This window comes from Gorilla gorilla, chromosome 7 (genome assembly GCF_029281585.2).
Source record: "Gorilla gorilla gorilla isolate KB3781 chromosome 7, NHGRI_mGorGor1-v2.1_pri, whole genome shotgun sequence".
NCBI lineage: Eukaryota > Metazoa > Chordata > Mammalia > Primates > Hominidae > Gorilla > Gorilla gorilla.
The window spans coordinates 65,564,094-65,579,495 of NC_073231.2; the positions used below are offsets into that span (position 1 = coordinate 65,564,094).

The following is a 15,402-nucleotide window of genomic DNA, read 5'->3' on the forward strand; positions in this document are numbered from 1 at the left end:
TCTGTAACTTTGATTGGCACCCACAGAGTAGCTAAGGCAAGAATAATGTCCTGCAATCGTGATATATGGGTAGAAGGCACCTAAGCCTGAATCCTGGCTGGAGAGAAGGGAGGCTTACTTGCCTTGGCTGTGAGGTCCTCTAAGTGGGTCAGCCTTGAGATCTCCCTGAAGCAGCCAGAGAGGGAGGACTGGCCAGTCGTAGTCAGGGTTCATGGGAGCTGACAAAAATATTTCAGGAACGTCTCCATGGCTAAAAGACATATCATTTCAGTGGTTGCTGGCAGCGCCACACTCTCAATTTGCAGGACAGCTAGACCATGCCCTATGGGCTAAGAAACCACTCTTTCTCTGACTCATCAGAGAAATCCGACCTGGCATTTAGTTACTTAGGTACTCAAAGAGAGTGGCTCACTGATGGAGCAGGCCCTGACCACTGCCTGGGGCACAGACTGAAAGGTGGACAGGAGGGGGACCCAGGCAGGGAGCTCTGTGGTTTCAGGCTAAGTGCTAGGGAAGGCTACGGCAGGGCCCCAGGGGACAGGAAAATAAGGCCAGTGAAGAGGCCTCACATTCCCAGCCACTCTGCAAGGTCGGCTATGAGGCAGGAGGGCAGAGTGGCCTGGTAGCTGGCCAAATGGTCACAAGCACAGCCTCTGATCCTCAGCCATCTCATACCCAGAGCTCCCAAACACTGGTGGAGGCACCATTAAGCACCAGCCTGTGTGACTGTGGCAGGGGATCTGGGGACCTGAGGGGGCTTCACCCCACGGGGTCCTAAGCAAACCACACAGCTAGGCTTCAATCTCTCCTGTATTGCTTCAGATTATTTTTAGCATGGGGACTCTCATTTCTGCAGATGAGCAGCATTTGTTAACCCCGACAGTGGGGACAACTCAAATAACTTGCTCCCGAAGGGATCTATCAGGAAGGTGAGCACAGGCGCATGGACCCCAAAGAGCAGCTGTAGGCCCAGAAGGGGGCCCCAGCCACCCTAGCACAGCAGCTCTAAAGATGTGTGGCAGTGAGAGACCCAGCCTCAGCCGGATAGAGAGAGGTCAGGGCAGGGAGGGACTGATGACAGGTGGGAAACATCCCAGCAGCTCTGTAAGTGAGCAGTGAGGGAAAGATGCATGCAGTGGGGCGGCGGAGAGACCTGGGGAGGGAAGAAGGACTGGAGCAAGCGAAAAACAAGGGAACCACAGAGAGAAGGCATGAAAGGGACTGAGAAGTGTAGAAACAGAAAAAACATCTACTGATCAATCCTCATGCAAGCACGAAGGTTAAAAAGAAGAAAGAGGGGCACAGAGAAAGCAAATCATTCTTCTCAGGCAACACACAGTTCAACGGGTAATGGGGGGAAAATGGGAAGTGCAGTTCTAACCCAGTCCGATATAATTGAATTTTTTTCATCCGAAGACCTAAGGTCTCCTGTGATACGGACACTCCCATCACCACTGCCTTCTGTCATCTCACAAAGAGGAAAGGAGGGGAAGGGAAGAATGAAGGAGGAGAAACAAAAAAAGGCCCTTGGGGTGGGGTGGGGACAGCCATGACACTGTGGCCCTGCTGGTCACACATCCACACAGCCTCACTCAGTGGAGTTCCCACTCCCACATGGGGACGGAAAGCCCCCACAGCCTCTTCCACCCTACAACGCTCCCATAAAGGCCCAGCCTCACTGTAATTCCACAGTTTTCCTCAATCAAATGGAGCTTCCTACATACAAGTTTGTTCATTTTCATGTGTTCTCACCCCCATTTGCCCCACAAATCTAACCAGAATAATGACCCCGAGATTAAAGATGGACAGAGGAATCACTGCTTTATTTTACATGTGCACAATGTACCCATACAGTCCCAGCTGCTGTGTTGGTCTGCACCTGACAACAGGAAAAATCTGGAATTCTCCCTCAGGGTCTGCCTCAATAACCCGAGTCTCCTGTTTTTCACATGGCTCTGTATTTCAGATTAATTTTGATCCAGTATGGAAAAAGTTGGACTTTCTTTTCAAGCCATTAGGCTTTATTTTTCTGCCTAACTGCAAAATAAGTAGGTATAGAAAAATTGCATAAACAAAACATTCACTTTCAATAATTGGTGCAACTCCCAATCATTCAAAATAGCCCCAAATATTGTTAAATAAACATCAGTGTGGCCATTTTTTTAATACTTGAGGGGGAAAAATCCCTTCTATCTTAGTAGTTTTATGCTCCAAGTCACTTCTGACTATAATGGTTTGTGGAATGGCTAGCACAGGATTTCAACAAAGTTAAGGGACTTAATACAATTCTTACAAAGTCCCTTAACTTTGTTGAAATCCTGTGCTAGCCATTCCACAAACCATTATAGTCAGAAGTGACTTGGAGCATAAAAACAAAAGTATATAGTAGTGAAAAGTAATCATTTTTGAGATTTATTGCTTCCTAAATATATTCATTAGTTGTAAATTGTCAACAAGTACATAGACACAGCAGCAGAACCACAAAAGTAACACTTTTAAGGCAGAACTCTCTCAAAGTTAATAAATTATACATCTGCTGAGCAAGTCATTATGTCATCACAAATGATAAGAAAGTGACTAGAGTTTCAAGATGTATTAAAGATTCCAGGAGGGAGAAAAGTAGCTGGCATTTTTGAAGGCCATACAGTGATACTTTTAGGAATGGCAGCTGTGGATATTAAAGTCAAAAAGTGGGAATGTTCTTCTGATTCTTTGTCAAGAATGTAATAGTAAAATTGTAAAATTAAAGGAAAAAATCTTCAGACTATTCTAAAATTTTACTATTAAAAACACTTTCTGAAACTCCCAAAAAAAAAAAAAAAGAATTGTATTAAAAGAAAAAAAGAGAAGGAGAGAAAGAAACTGGGAAATGGAAGCGTGTCCTAGTCTAAATGTCACAGTGTGTCTTTACATAATGGCTGAATGACTTAATGACTATTTACATAGACATTAAAGCCATATCCATCAGACCATTTCAGTGAACACTTGTGAAGAGTGGGAAGATCATTAGAGAGCAGATCATGATCTTTAGTAAAAGTCAGGCCCTGGGCACAGAAGAGCTCTACTGGCCAAAGTGGACAAATGAAGGTCTAAAAGTCTAATGCCATAGACCTGGTTTCAGATAAAATCGAAAGACTAAACCAGTAGATATAAATGGAACACATATTATTACCATAGAGAAGGCTGGCCACTCTGCAATCCCTGCTGTAGAATGCATTTCAAGATGGTTGCAGGATTTGGGAGGAGAGAGGAGCAGTCCAAGCAGGTGGCAAAGCCAGGAGGGTTTGGATGGCTGGAGGAGGAGGTGGGGGTGGTCTTTATCCTGTGCATGGAAGACTCTCCAGACTCATGAATAGCTTGGAGAAGGACCCCTCAGAAGTCCTCCTATTCACCCAGGCTCTAAAGCACAGAAGGGAGTTTTTCCACAGAGCTACAGACTAAGGCAAACTCCATCACCAAATCCTAGGAAAGATGGGAAGCCCTGTGGATCCAACTGGTTCTGGCTCATTTTAGTTCTCCATGGAAGCCCTTTGCTAAAACGAAAAGGTTGGCATTATCAGCAAGCTTAGTCCATATAAGATGAAGTGAGAGAAGGAAAAGGCTAATCCTATACGATATGGTTTCAAAGACTGAAAAAACACTGTTTTCAATATTTTCAAAAATAACCATTTTCGGATTTTCAAGGCTGCACGTCATGTACGAGTTTCCATAAAGCGGAGGCCCTCTGGACCCTGGCATTCCTCTCTTTTTGCTGCTGGTCCAGAACACAACATACTTTAAAACAAGTGATGGCCACTGTCTGTTCAGCATACCACACGTTACCTTTCTAAAATTATTATGCCTTTTCACATACATTTTTATTCCCTTATTTTTATCTAAGCCCACATAGCAGTGTCTCCTAAAGTTAAGTGATCATAGAATCAACGGAGTTCTTCTTAAACATAGAAATTCAGAGGACCATCTCTCAGGCAGTCTGATTCCCTACTTTTGTAGTTGGCCCAAGAATGTACATTTGTAAAGAGTGGCTGGGTCAAGTGAGGGAAGTTTTTGGAAAAACTGTGCTAAAGAACTGTTGAATTAAACCAAGGCCTCTTTCTCTACCTCACACTTTCTGAAAAGAAATATTTCTTTTCCTAATCATACAGCTATGACCACTGGCAAGGAATTGCCCTTATTGCCCTTGTCTTACTATAAGTCACTGAAGCCTAGTAATTGTTTGCCCTGTATCATTAGGCACAGACAATTTTACTTGGTGAAGTGCAGGGCTTGATGGTCCTTCCTCCTCCAAGCCCAGCCATTCCAGCCCCACTTCTGCTCCCACATGCTTAGGAAAAGAAACTGCACAAACAGAGGACAAACCTTCACAGGCTCCATTCATAGACATGCTCCAATAAAAAGTCATCTCAAAATGGTTTAAACACACATGCAGATTAAAGCCAATGTTTCAGGTGGATTCAGTCTAGCAATATACTCCCAGTAGGTTTGTCTCCAGGCAAGTGAGTTGGTGATTCAGAATTTTTATTTCAATTCAGGAATACCTTTCTGACTAACAGAACCAAAGTTCTTTAAGGAATAAAGCATATGGCTTAGTTGAAATGTGACAGAAGTGCCTGTCATGTGAGTTTTTAGGCTATGTGAACACCTCTTTCTAATTCCCTCTCCTTTTCCTAATATGAGATTCACAATGATACCAACTCAGCATAGAACAAATGGTGGCAGAAAGGAGACTTTATAAAGAACAGGAAACAAAAGTGCTGACAAATACAAATACAGTAATGTGCAGCATAACGATGTTTTGGTCAACAGCAGACCTCACTTACCATAGTGGTCCCATAAGATTATAGTGGAAGCTAAAAAATTTCTGTCACCTAGTGACATTCTAGCCATTGTGATGTTATAGCACAACATATTACCTTTTCTATGTTTAGATGCTCAAGTACCACAGCATTACAACTGCCTACAGTATTCAGTACAATAACATACGATACAGATTTGTAGCCTAGGAGCAACAGGTTCTATCATATAGCCTAGGCATGTAGGAGGTGCTACCATCCAGGTTTGTGAAAGTGCACTCTGTGACGTTCCCAGTGATGAAACTGCTTACCGATGCATTTCTCAGAATGTATCCCCGCCGTTCATTGAGGCATGATTGTACTCATACGTTAGCTGTGCCTCGGCAGACATTTCTTAAGAAGCTTCAGAACTACATCTTTGAAAGGAAGTTTTAAAAAGATTGTCAGCTGACAGGCAAAGTTCCACCTTTTTCAGAGTATGCAAGGCTCTTTTACTATATACCAAGGTATGCTTATTCTCAGGAAAAAAATGGAAATAAATGAAAATAAATTTAACAGGCATCCTAATCCTATTGAAATCACAATTAACTCTTCAACTTAGGAGCCCAGGATGTAGTAGGGCAGAGAGAGAAGTTCAAGACTCCAATCCTATTTACCTCAGCTTGGACCTCAAATTACACTTGTGTGTTTAGATTCTAGTTCCCGATCTAGACGACAGAAGAGATTTGTGAATCCTATCACCTACCACAGAGCAGGCATTCCATATCTTCCAGCTGAATAAATAATAATAACCGACTTTAACTGAACACTTGTTATGGATAGATTCTGTATTAAGGACTTTAACTTGCATTATCTTGCTAATCCTCCCAATAACTCTATTAGTAGGTACTTTTATTATTATTGCCATTTTATAGATGGGGGAACTGAGGCTTAGCAGGGTTAAGTAACATGCCCAACTCACACAATTACTAAGCATCTTCATGATTTTGTCACCCATCTTGAAAGTGCTGGAACAGGAATTTAAACCCTAGCAGTTTGACCCTAGACCCAAAAACTCTTGAGTATTTCACTTTACTCTTGTATAGGTATCAACTTACTTGGTTAATATCAGGAATTCAGGTTTCTGTTTTCAAAGGAGACACTTCAGAAAACGTTCCTGTCTTTAAACTTAAGAGGATGCATGAGACAGGAGCTGTCGAACGACTGTCTTGGAAGAGGGTGTAGTCTCAACTTGAGGTCTTATTCTTACTATTTGGCTTCTTTTAATGACTAAGGATTACTTTGGACAAATTGTGGATTATTATAAGATCTCAAAGTTGAGAGGTTGTTTTGTCTTTTTAGGAGAAATAAGTAATTACTTTGAATTTGGTAAATTCAATTCCCACCATTATAAAGGAAAATTAAGAATAAATCAAATCGACTTCATGGTTAAGACTTAGAAGAGTAAGACAATAAACATGACTATTACTCATGAAACACTGCTAAACAACTTTAAAAGGAGATTAGTTGCAAGAGGTGTTTCATAGATTTAATTCTAGTTGTAACTCAACTATATACTCCTCTAAGTTCCTATGAATTCAAACCCAAGTGTCTACTTAAAAATATGTCTTATATTATAAAACAGAATTAACAGCATTACTTTAACAGGTTATTTCTACAGTTAAAAAATGATACTGGCACTAGGCAAAAGTTATTTTGATTTTTGTCTTCATTGGAAAAGGCAAAAAAGGATGCACATTCTGAAAAAAAGCACTTAAATTTCCAAGTACATACAGAAAACTCAATCTTCAAATGTTTGCAAAAGAAATGGTTTATATAATTAATCGTCACTTTAAATGCAAGAAATTGCTTACAAAAAATAAATTAACTCCTGGACATGTTTCATGAGACCTGCTTGCAACTTTTGATCTATCATATGTTTTCAGCGATTGGTGATCTTGTCTTATCTCAATTTCTCTGCCTACCATAGCTCTTATTCTCTATATGTGCAGCATGAATAAACACATAGAATTACCAATGAGCTAAGAAAACATAAAACATCCCCAAACAGAGACAAATAGAAAACAATAACAATAACCTGAAAGTATTTTTGCCAAATGTAATTTTTTAAGTGCTATTATTTCTAAAGTAAAGTTCTTATGTCACATTGTGCCAGTTAAAACCAAGTCCTGATGGTCAGATTCCTGAGAAGGGGACATTGGTCGACTTGACTCCCCTGTCAACCAAGTTCATTAAAGCCCCTTCCTAATTACGACATCATGATCTCAGAATCTTAAGAATTCCTAAATTCATTACAACAACTTCAGTCTATAATTCTCCCCACTTTTTAGTGTATCTATGTGTTCACTATATTTCCTTAATTGTGTCACTATCAATAGCAGGTATTCTTCTTCTTCTTTTTTTTTTTTTTTTTTTCGGTCCTGGAAACAGAGATTTTCCCACTAGAGAAGAGACTCTACATGTCGCACCTGAGTAACACTGGAGTGTGGTGCCTGGCAGTCTAGATTCCCCCGCAGAAACACTACAGCAAGTGATTCAAATTCATGCCATAGAAAAGTTACAGGAAGCCACTGTCCTTCAAACCGTTAACGAAGAGCTGAAATTGAGAATGTCAAGGCTGTGAAAGGCAAGGGTTCCTGTACTAAACTGTGCATGACAGATACACATTCTCTCAGACCTAAACAAACATTCTCTGTGGATTAGGAACCATTATGTAAATGCCAGTCTTCAGAAAAAAAAAATAGCGCAACTAAGAGAGGTTTATCTTCCATCATAATTACTTCTTTAGTAATCATAGCTCATATAATTGCTTGTTCCCTAGATACCAGCCACTTATTTGGTGACTGCATAATTACTGATTACAAATATAACAATCTTTTATTTCATTACTATTATTACTTAATCTGGGGGATCATATTTTCCTTCAAGAAAAGCAGGATATATTATTAAGCACATCTGAGTGTGGAAAAAAAAGTATATATTCTATATAAAAGAATGCACAGTTGATTATGTCAGGGGTTCATCTCTATTTGAATTATTTATTTATTTATTTATTTATTTATTTATTTATTTATTTATTTTTTGAGACGGAGTCTCGCTCTGTCCCCCAGGCTGGAGTGCAGTGGCACCGTCTCGGCTCACTGCAAGCTCCGCCTCCCGGGTTCATGCCATTCTCCTGCCTCAGCCTCCTGAGTAGCTGGGGCTACAAGCGCCCGCCACCATGCCCGGCTATTTTTTTTTATTTTTAGTAGAGACGGGGTTTCACCATGTTAGCCAGGATGGTCTCGATCTCCTGCCCTCGTGATCCGCCCTCCTTGGCCTCCCAAAGTGCTGCGATTACAGGCATGAGCCACAGCGCCCGGCCTCTATTTGAATTTTTAAAGGCAAATATTGTTTTCAAATTTTTACTCATATGGTCATCTTTTTGGCTTAATTAAGCATTTTGTTAAAATAAATGGGGCCTATGTATGTGCAAGAATCAGAAGAAAAGACCTTTTAAATCTAAACTATTATTTCTCTGCCCTTTAGGAAAAATACAAATTAGCAGTTTTGATACGAGGGTCAAACTTGTTGATCTTTCACATTATTCTGGGAGATGAATTGGTTTGCAGCCAGGAGGGTGGGAAAACTGAATGACTGTGTTTGCAGCTTGCCTGTACCACACTGTTTTAGACTTTGAATGTCTAAAACCTTAGAATGACCCTTATTTCAATGTAAATATGAGGTATTTTCTTTCCCCAAAATATAGTTTGGCAATTACCAATGATTTTTTATGATCAATTTTAGGTTTTGGTATATCAACAACACCACTGGCCTTTTTTGAGTCTAAGAGGGTCACATGAAATTAACAATAATTTGACTGCATGAAGTCCCCAGAATGATCAAAAGTGATAGGGTAGTTGAGGGTCAACTAGGCAATCTAGGTGGAATCAAACTCTCTTATACTCTATTCTGAGAAATTCCCACTGTCCATTAATGAGTGAATAATCTGCAATTTCAGCTAGAGCCATGAGGCACATAGTTCTCTTCCCAGAACTAAGTATTTAAAACAGGTACCTTTTACCTAGCTATAGAAAGTGATGGCAAGCCCTGGAGCCCAAATGTTCCAGAATTCCAAATAATACTTGAATATTTACAACTGCTTTTCATAAAATGTTCAAGCTTGTTTCATTACTATTAGTCTAAATATTATATTAACAGGTATGCTAGCAAGAAGGCCTTTTATTAGCTCCTGGATTGTCTCGCAATTATTAAAAGAGCGTTCAAATTATGGTTATTTTCTGTTTCTGTCCATCAGAAAACCCAGCTGATAAGAAAAATAGCTTATTGAAGAGGAATACATGCACACCCGTAGTGTAAAGAAGTTAAAAGAAGAAATAAAGCATGAGAAGGTGACCTTTCAACAGGAATTACTGCCTCAATGCCAGTGGTTGAAGTGGGATTTCTCAACTGAAACATATCAATACCGAAAAAATTATTCCATGTCATTTACATAGTGATAGATGAACTTTGATTTGAAATGATTTTGCAAATGAGATTGCCTCAAGCAATAAAAACAGAATTGCCATATTTCTCTGATCCCTTTTCATCAAACCAAGCTATTAAAAAATAAATTTACTTTGTGTTACTGCTTAAAAATACAATGGCTCAGATCAGTTTATGTGCAGAAACTATTGTTTGGCTGTGTGCATTTTTTATTTAATAATTTTAAACTGAACCTCAAATGGTATAAGGTTAGATGAACCGTAATTAATGATTGGCATTCATTGTTGGGCGTGTTCACTATTGAATATTAAGATATTGATATTCATAACTTTTGGGAATTAAATAACCCTTTGGTTGCATATTACTATGCTGTGACTAATAATTATTTAGCCTTAAAAAAGAAAAAATAGATCTACACCCGAGAATAATAATTTATATTACCTAAACACAACAGACATCCTGATTAGAAGACGTAAGAGTTAAGGTTGACATTGGAGAAGTAATTTTTTGGAGGTTGTAAAGGTGACTAATGTTTACCAAAATTATCACTGAGATCATCACCACCCTTATTTAACACGTACTTAACAGTGAAACCCAGCGTGGCACAGAGATGTATACGAAGTTTGTTTCCAAAGAAGAGCCAATGTAATTGTGCAGACACACAGAGCAGATACACATGAAAGAAAACAGCAGAAAAATACACAACTTCCATTGTGAAAAGTCAAGGCTTGGTAATGTCCAGAAAGATGTAAGTAAAATTCTCCCAGCAAAGGGCTTCAGGGGACTCTGATTCCTACAACAAGAGAAGCAAAAGGGCAAAAAGCACAAGTTGCGCTGAGTAATATGGTGGCAAAAAGAAAAAGACAGAGATTTTCAAATCTCAAAATTATCTGCGAGACATCTGGTTTCAGCTTGGAGATGTTGAAAGTATCACTCCCACCCTTACAACAAGGAAAAGGGTAAATAAACAGTATATTAACAACTTTTCTTAATCCCATGAGAACACTAAGGATGGACAGCAACCAACCAAGATGCATCTGGGGTCAGAAAGGTATCTACAGGGACCAGCAAAACCCAGCATTGCAAACACTCCATGTAAGCTGTTAAGAAGATTCAGCTAAATTTTTTTTTAAATATATTGCTATAGGCTAAATATGGGCTACCAAAAAGGGAGAAGCCCTGTAGATGCAGAATAAAAGTGTTCACACTCTGGTCAGATTTCTCTCCATGAACCCTATTAGGCATTCGGGAAAGTTTGATAAGAATCCTGAGAAAGCATCCTTGATGGAGCTGGCAGGGGGAGGGGAAAAGTAGCCATCCTCAATGTGTAAACACCTAATAGAGATTCAAATTACATAAAGAGAACACTAATAGGACTGAAAAGAGAAATAGGCAAATCCCAGCTGTACTTAAGAGACTTCAACACTCCTCTCTCAGTAATTAATACAGTAAGTAGGCAGAGAATAAGTAAGGATATAGATGATTTGAACAACACTAACTGCCAATTTGATCTAACTGACCTTTATGGCTCATTCCACCCAATAGCAGCAGAATAGACATTCTCAAGTGCACTGAGACCATTCACCCTAATAAACCACATCCTGTGGCATAAAACAAATCTTGACACATTTAAAATAATAGAAATCATACAAAGCATGTTCTCAGATCATAATGGGATTAAACTCTAAATCAGTAACAGAGAGATATAAGAAAAATTCCTAAGAATTTGAAAATTAAGCAGTATACTTGTAAATAACCCATGGATCAATGAGGAAGTGTCAAAATAAACTTTAAAATATTTTGAATTGAATGAAAATGAACAATGAACATACATCATAAAAATTTATGGGCACAGCTAAAGCAGCATTAGAGAAAAGTGATAAGAGAAAAGTAGCATTGATGATTACATTTTCAAAAGAAGAAAAGTCTTGAACCATTAACCTAAGCTTTTACCATAGGAAACCAGAGGAAAAAAAGATCAATTCCAATCCAAAGCAAGCAGAAGAAAGGCAATAATACATATTAGAGCAAAAATCAATGAAATTGAAAATAGAAAGATACGTATTTTTAAATCTATGAAGCTAAAGCTGATTCTTAGATCAATAAAATTGATAAACTCTAATCAGAAATTACTTATCTTGGGGATAAAAAAAGAAAATCAATATTAACCCCATAGACATTAAAAGGATAATAATGGAATACTAGGAACAACTCTCTCCTCATAAATTTGACAATGCAGATAAAATCAATCAATTCCTGAAAGACATAAACTACCAAAATGCTCATTACAAACGTTTTAAGACAAATAAATGGAGAGAGATACCATGTTCATGGTTTGGGAGACACAATTAGGGAGATATAATTAGGACCTCAATTTTTCCCAAACTCATCTACAGTTCTACACAATTCCAATCAAATCTCAGGATAATTTTTTTGTATATGTTAAGTTGATTGTAAACTTTATATGAAAGGCAAAAGGTCTAGAATAGTCAAGCCAATATTTCAAAATAACAAAGTTGAAAGATTCATATTACACAATTTTATAACATACTATTAATCTACAGTAATCAAAACTATGTGGTATTGGTAAAGCCATAGACACATAGAGCTATAAAACAGAACAGAGAGCCCAAAAATAGATGTGCACAAATATAGTCAATCAATTTTTGACAACGGTAAAGTAGCAATTCAATTAAGAAATGGAAGCCTTTTCAACAAAAAGAAACCCTAGACATCCAAATGTAAAAACATAAACCTTGACACTTACCTCACCTCATGTACAAACACTAACAATAAAGATTATAGACTAAATCTAAAACATAAAACTATGAAACTTTTAGAAGAAAATATAGTAGAAAAATCTGTATTATCTTTATTTTTGCAAATGCACCAAGTGTGATCCATAAAAGAAATGCACCAAAGTGTAATCCATAAAAGAAATGCACCCAAAGTGTGATCCATAAAAGAAAAAAATTGATAAACTTTACCAAAATTTAAAACTTTTGCTCTGTGAAAGAGAATGTTATGGGAATGAGAAGGCAAGCCACAGGCTGGAAGGTAACATTTATAAGCCACATATTCAATTAAAAAAAAACAACTAACTTCCAAAATTCATAATGAATTTTTAAACTAGAACAATAAGAAAACGAAAAATTTGATAAAAGACAGCAAAAGATCTGAGTAGACACTTCAAAAAAGAATAATGGATAGCAAGTAAGTCATGGAATACATGAGGAGGGAACACAGAGTCAGGTACAGCCTCGGCCTTTGGGAGATCATAACTTTTAGATGCTGAAAATCAACAAAAACAAATATTTTAATTACATATAGCATTATGGAAATCAAGATAAGGGAGCAATTAATTCAGTCTGAGGGAGTTCAAAAAGGATTCACACGGGAGAAGATTTTTAAGCTGATTGGTCTTAAATTTCCCAGCACAAAAATGCTTACCTTCTCCGTGCTCCATAGCTGTATTTTACAGCTGACCTTCATGAAGTCAACCTCGAAGTCCTCTTCATTCTACCAGCTGACTTCCTCTTCTTTCACCGTTTTCTTTTCCTCTATCCCCAAAGTCACTGTCATCATCTCCTGCCTGCAAGGATGCAGCAGGCTTCTAATAGGATTACTGCCTCAACCTTCATGCTGCTGCCCACATGACCCTTCTAAAATGCATACAAATTATTCACTTACCTGCTCCACGAATGTCTATCAAATGCCTACTGCATATCCATAGTGGTCCCTCAGCTTGGCTAAGATATTTCAATAAAAATAATACATGTTTCTGGAAGGATGAAAGGAAGGAGGACAGTAAAGAGGGGAAGGGGCTGAGGAGAAAAGAGAGAAGGGAGGAGTGTAAAATGTAGAGATATGAGGGGAGGATGTAGAAAAGTTTGTGGAATAGTTATCAGAGTGACACATGGAGAACACCTGTGGGATGCAAGGAGCTGACACTGTTGTTAGGGTCAGAATGAGACACACACAGAGAAAGAAACGATGATACTAGACCCAACCAATTAATTCTCACAAAGGATGAGCTGGAGAATCTAGATGCTTATTTGACGTTTAAGCTTAAGTACCAAGACAACATCAGAAACCAGAGTAGGTGTCATAAATAATACTTGGTTCATTTTCTTGTAATTGCAAATTTACTCTCGAGACATAGTAGGAGCTTGGATCTATTCATAGAAGATCTGCCAATAGGACTTTAAGTCTAACTTTAATGTTTTAATTCAATGGATTCCTCAATCAATTTGCACTGATACCATCATTGGCATCATTCATTCATACTACCCATTAGCAAGTCTGTTGTGATCTGTGTCAAGTAACTCCTCAGTATTTGAGAGAAAAGTGAATCTCTTCTGTTAGACAAGAAAGCCTAGTGAGAAAGAAATAATTAAAAAAAAATACCTATTTTGGGGCCAGGTGCGGTGGCTTACACCTGTAATCCCAGCACTTTGGGAGGCCAAGGCGGGTGGAACACTTGAGGTCAGGAGTTCAAGACCAGCCTGGCTAACATGGTGAAACCACGTCTCTACTAAAAATACAAAAAATTAGCCAAGTGTGGTGGCGGGTGCCTGTAATCCCAGCTGCTCGGGAGGCTGAGGCAGGAGAATCATTTGAACCAGGAGGCGGAGGTTGCAGTGAACCAAGATTGCACCATTGCACTCCAGCCTGGGTGACAGAGTGAGACTTCGTCTCAAAGAAAAAAAAAGAATACGTATTTTTGTGTGAATATACCTGGTGACGCTAGAAAAATGTCTCCCAAGTTCCTTTCGCCACATTGACACCCCTGAGCTATATTAGCAGAGAAGATACATAGGGAATGAGTTATCTCTCGAATAAAGTTGGTGTTTTACCTCTCTAAAATAAAATTCATTAGAGCTATCAACATTGCATATTCATTTTCCTTGATGAAGACTTGGATACAGCAGCTGCATATCCATCCAATTTATGCTCATTCATGTAAAGGTATATTCACACACCACCCCATGCAGCTGTGCCTTTACAGATAATCCCTGACTGATTAATGGTCAACAAATGCTGAAATGTGTGCTGCTATTGATGGTCATTATAAAGTACCTCCGACTCATGAATCTTTTCAACTATCTAATCTAAGATGATTTAGTTCATTTGAACCAGTATTTAATTCAAATAGAAGGGTTTATAATCCATGTGTTGACATCAAGATATAGCTTATTATGCATATAATTATAATAACATTGTGTTTAAACGTCACTGCACAAAAAGAATGAGTATAATTAAGGTCTTCTAGGAGAGCTTGTTATTCTAGGTTCTGCTAGAGGAAGAAACTCTTCTATAAATACTTCTCTAAATTTTCCAGCTTTCATTGAAAAGAAAATATGATTATATTCAAATATGTAATGTTATTATAATGTGATATTAGCGGGAATAACACAGAAGATAAATAAAAAAGGGTAAAACTGATAGTCTTCTGACAATATTCCATTATGCCAGTCACAGTGCACTGTTTCTTATAATCCATTCTGTACTATTGCTGCACTCCAAGAAACCAAAGTAAAGCTGTATTATTATCTAGGCAACAAAAATAGACTTAGACAATTTCTCACCGAGAACGTAGAGAATAAATACTCTACCTCAAGCTAGTTGTGCTTTTGGCATTTACAGATAAGGATGCAAAGCTGAAACAGACTCCTTCAATCTGTACAAAAAGCTGATTAATATACTTCGGCTATTTAAAAATCAATCATTTTCAGGCTACAGATTACTTTCTAATGATCAACGGCCCAGCACAAAAGCCACAAATGGATACCAGTCTGAAAATGTGAGAGATGGCCTGTTTTGGGGCAAAACAATACCCCTCTTGCTAAAACCTGAGAACGTTAGAACCGAAAGAAATTTTGAGAAGTCTTGCATGTCGGCACTGGCATACAGCAGTCACTCACTCAACGCAGGACGAATGAGTGAATGAATAGGTGGAATGTTGTCATGCTCCTGTCATTGGACAGAGTTGTAGTTAAACCATCTCAGAAAAATTAGCCTGCTTTATTTTAAAGTTTCTAAGGTAGATATTCCAAATATTGTTTGCTAATTCAATTCAGTTTTTATTGTCAGGATTTTTTTCTACTAGTAAACTCTGATATTT

General features: G+C 38.3%; 1 protein-coding gene and 1 long non-coding RNA gene across 3 annotated transcripts in view; both read right to left on the reverse strand.

Moving 5' to 3' along the window:
* Nucleotides 1–15,402, reverse strand: part of XKR4 (XK related 4) — a 453,736-nt gene that overhangs the window by 361,381 nt on the left and 76,953 nt on the right. The gene's annotated exons all lie outside the window — the stretch shown is intronic.
* Nucleotides 1,805–5,695, reverse strand: LOC129524162 (uncharacterized). Its single transcript, XR_008667864.2, has 2 exons — nucleotides 5,105–5,695; nucleotides 1,805–2,037 (listed from the first exon to the last, which is right to left on the reverse strand). It is a non-coding gene; the product is annotated as an uncharacterized lncRNA (long non-coding RNA).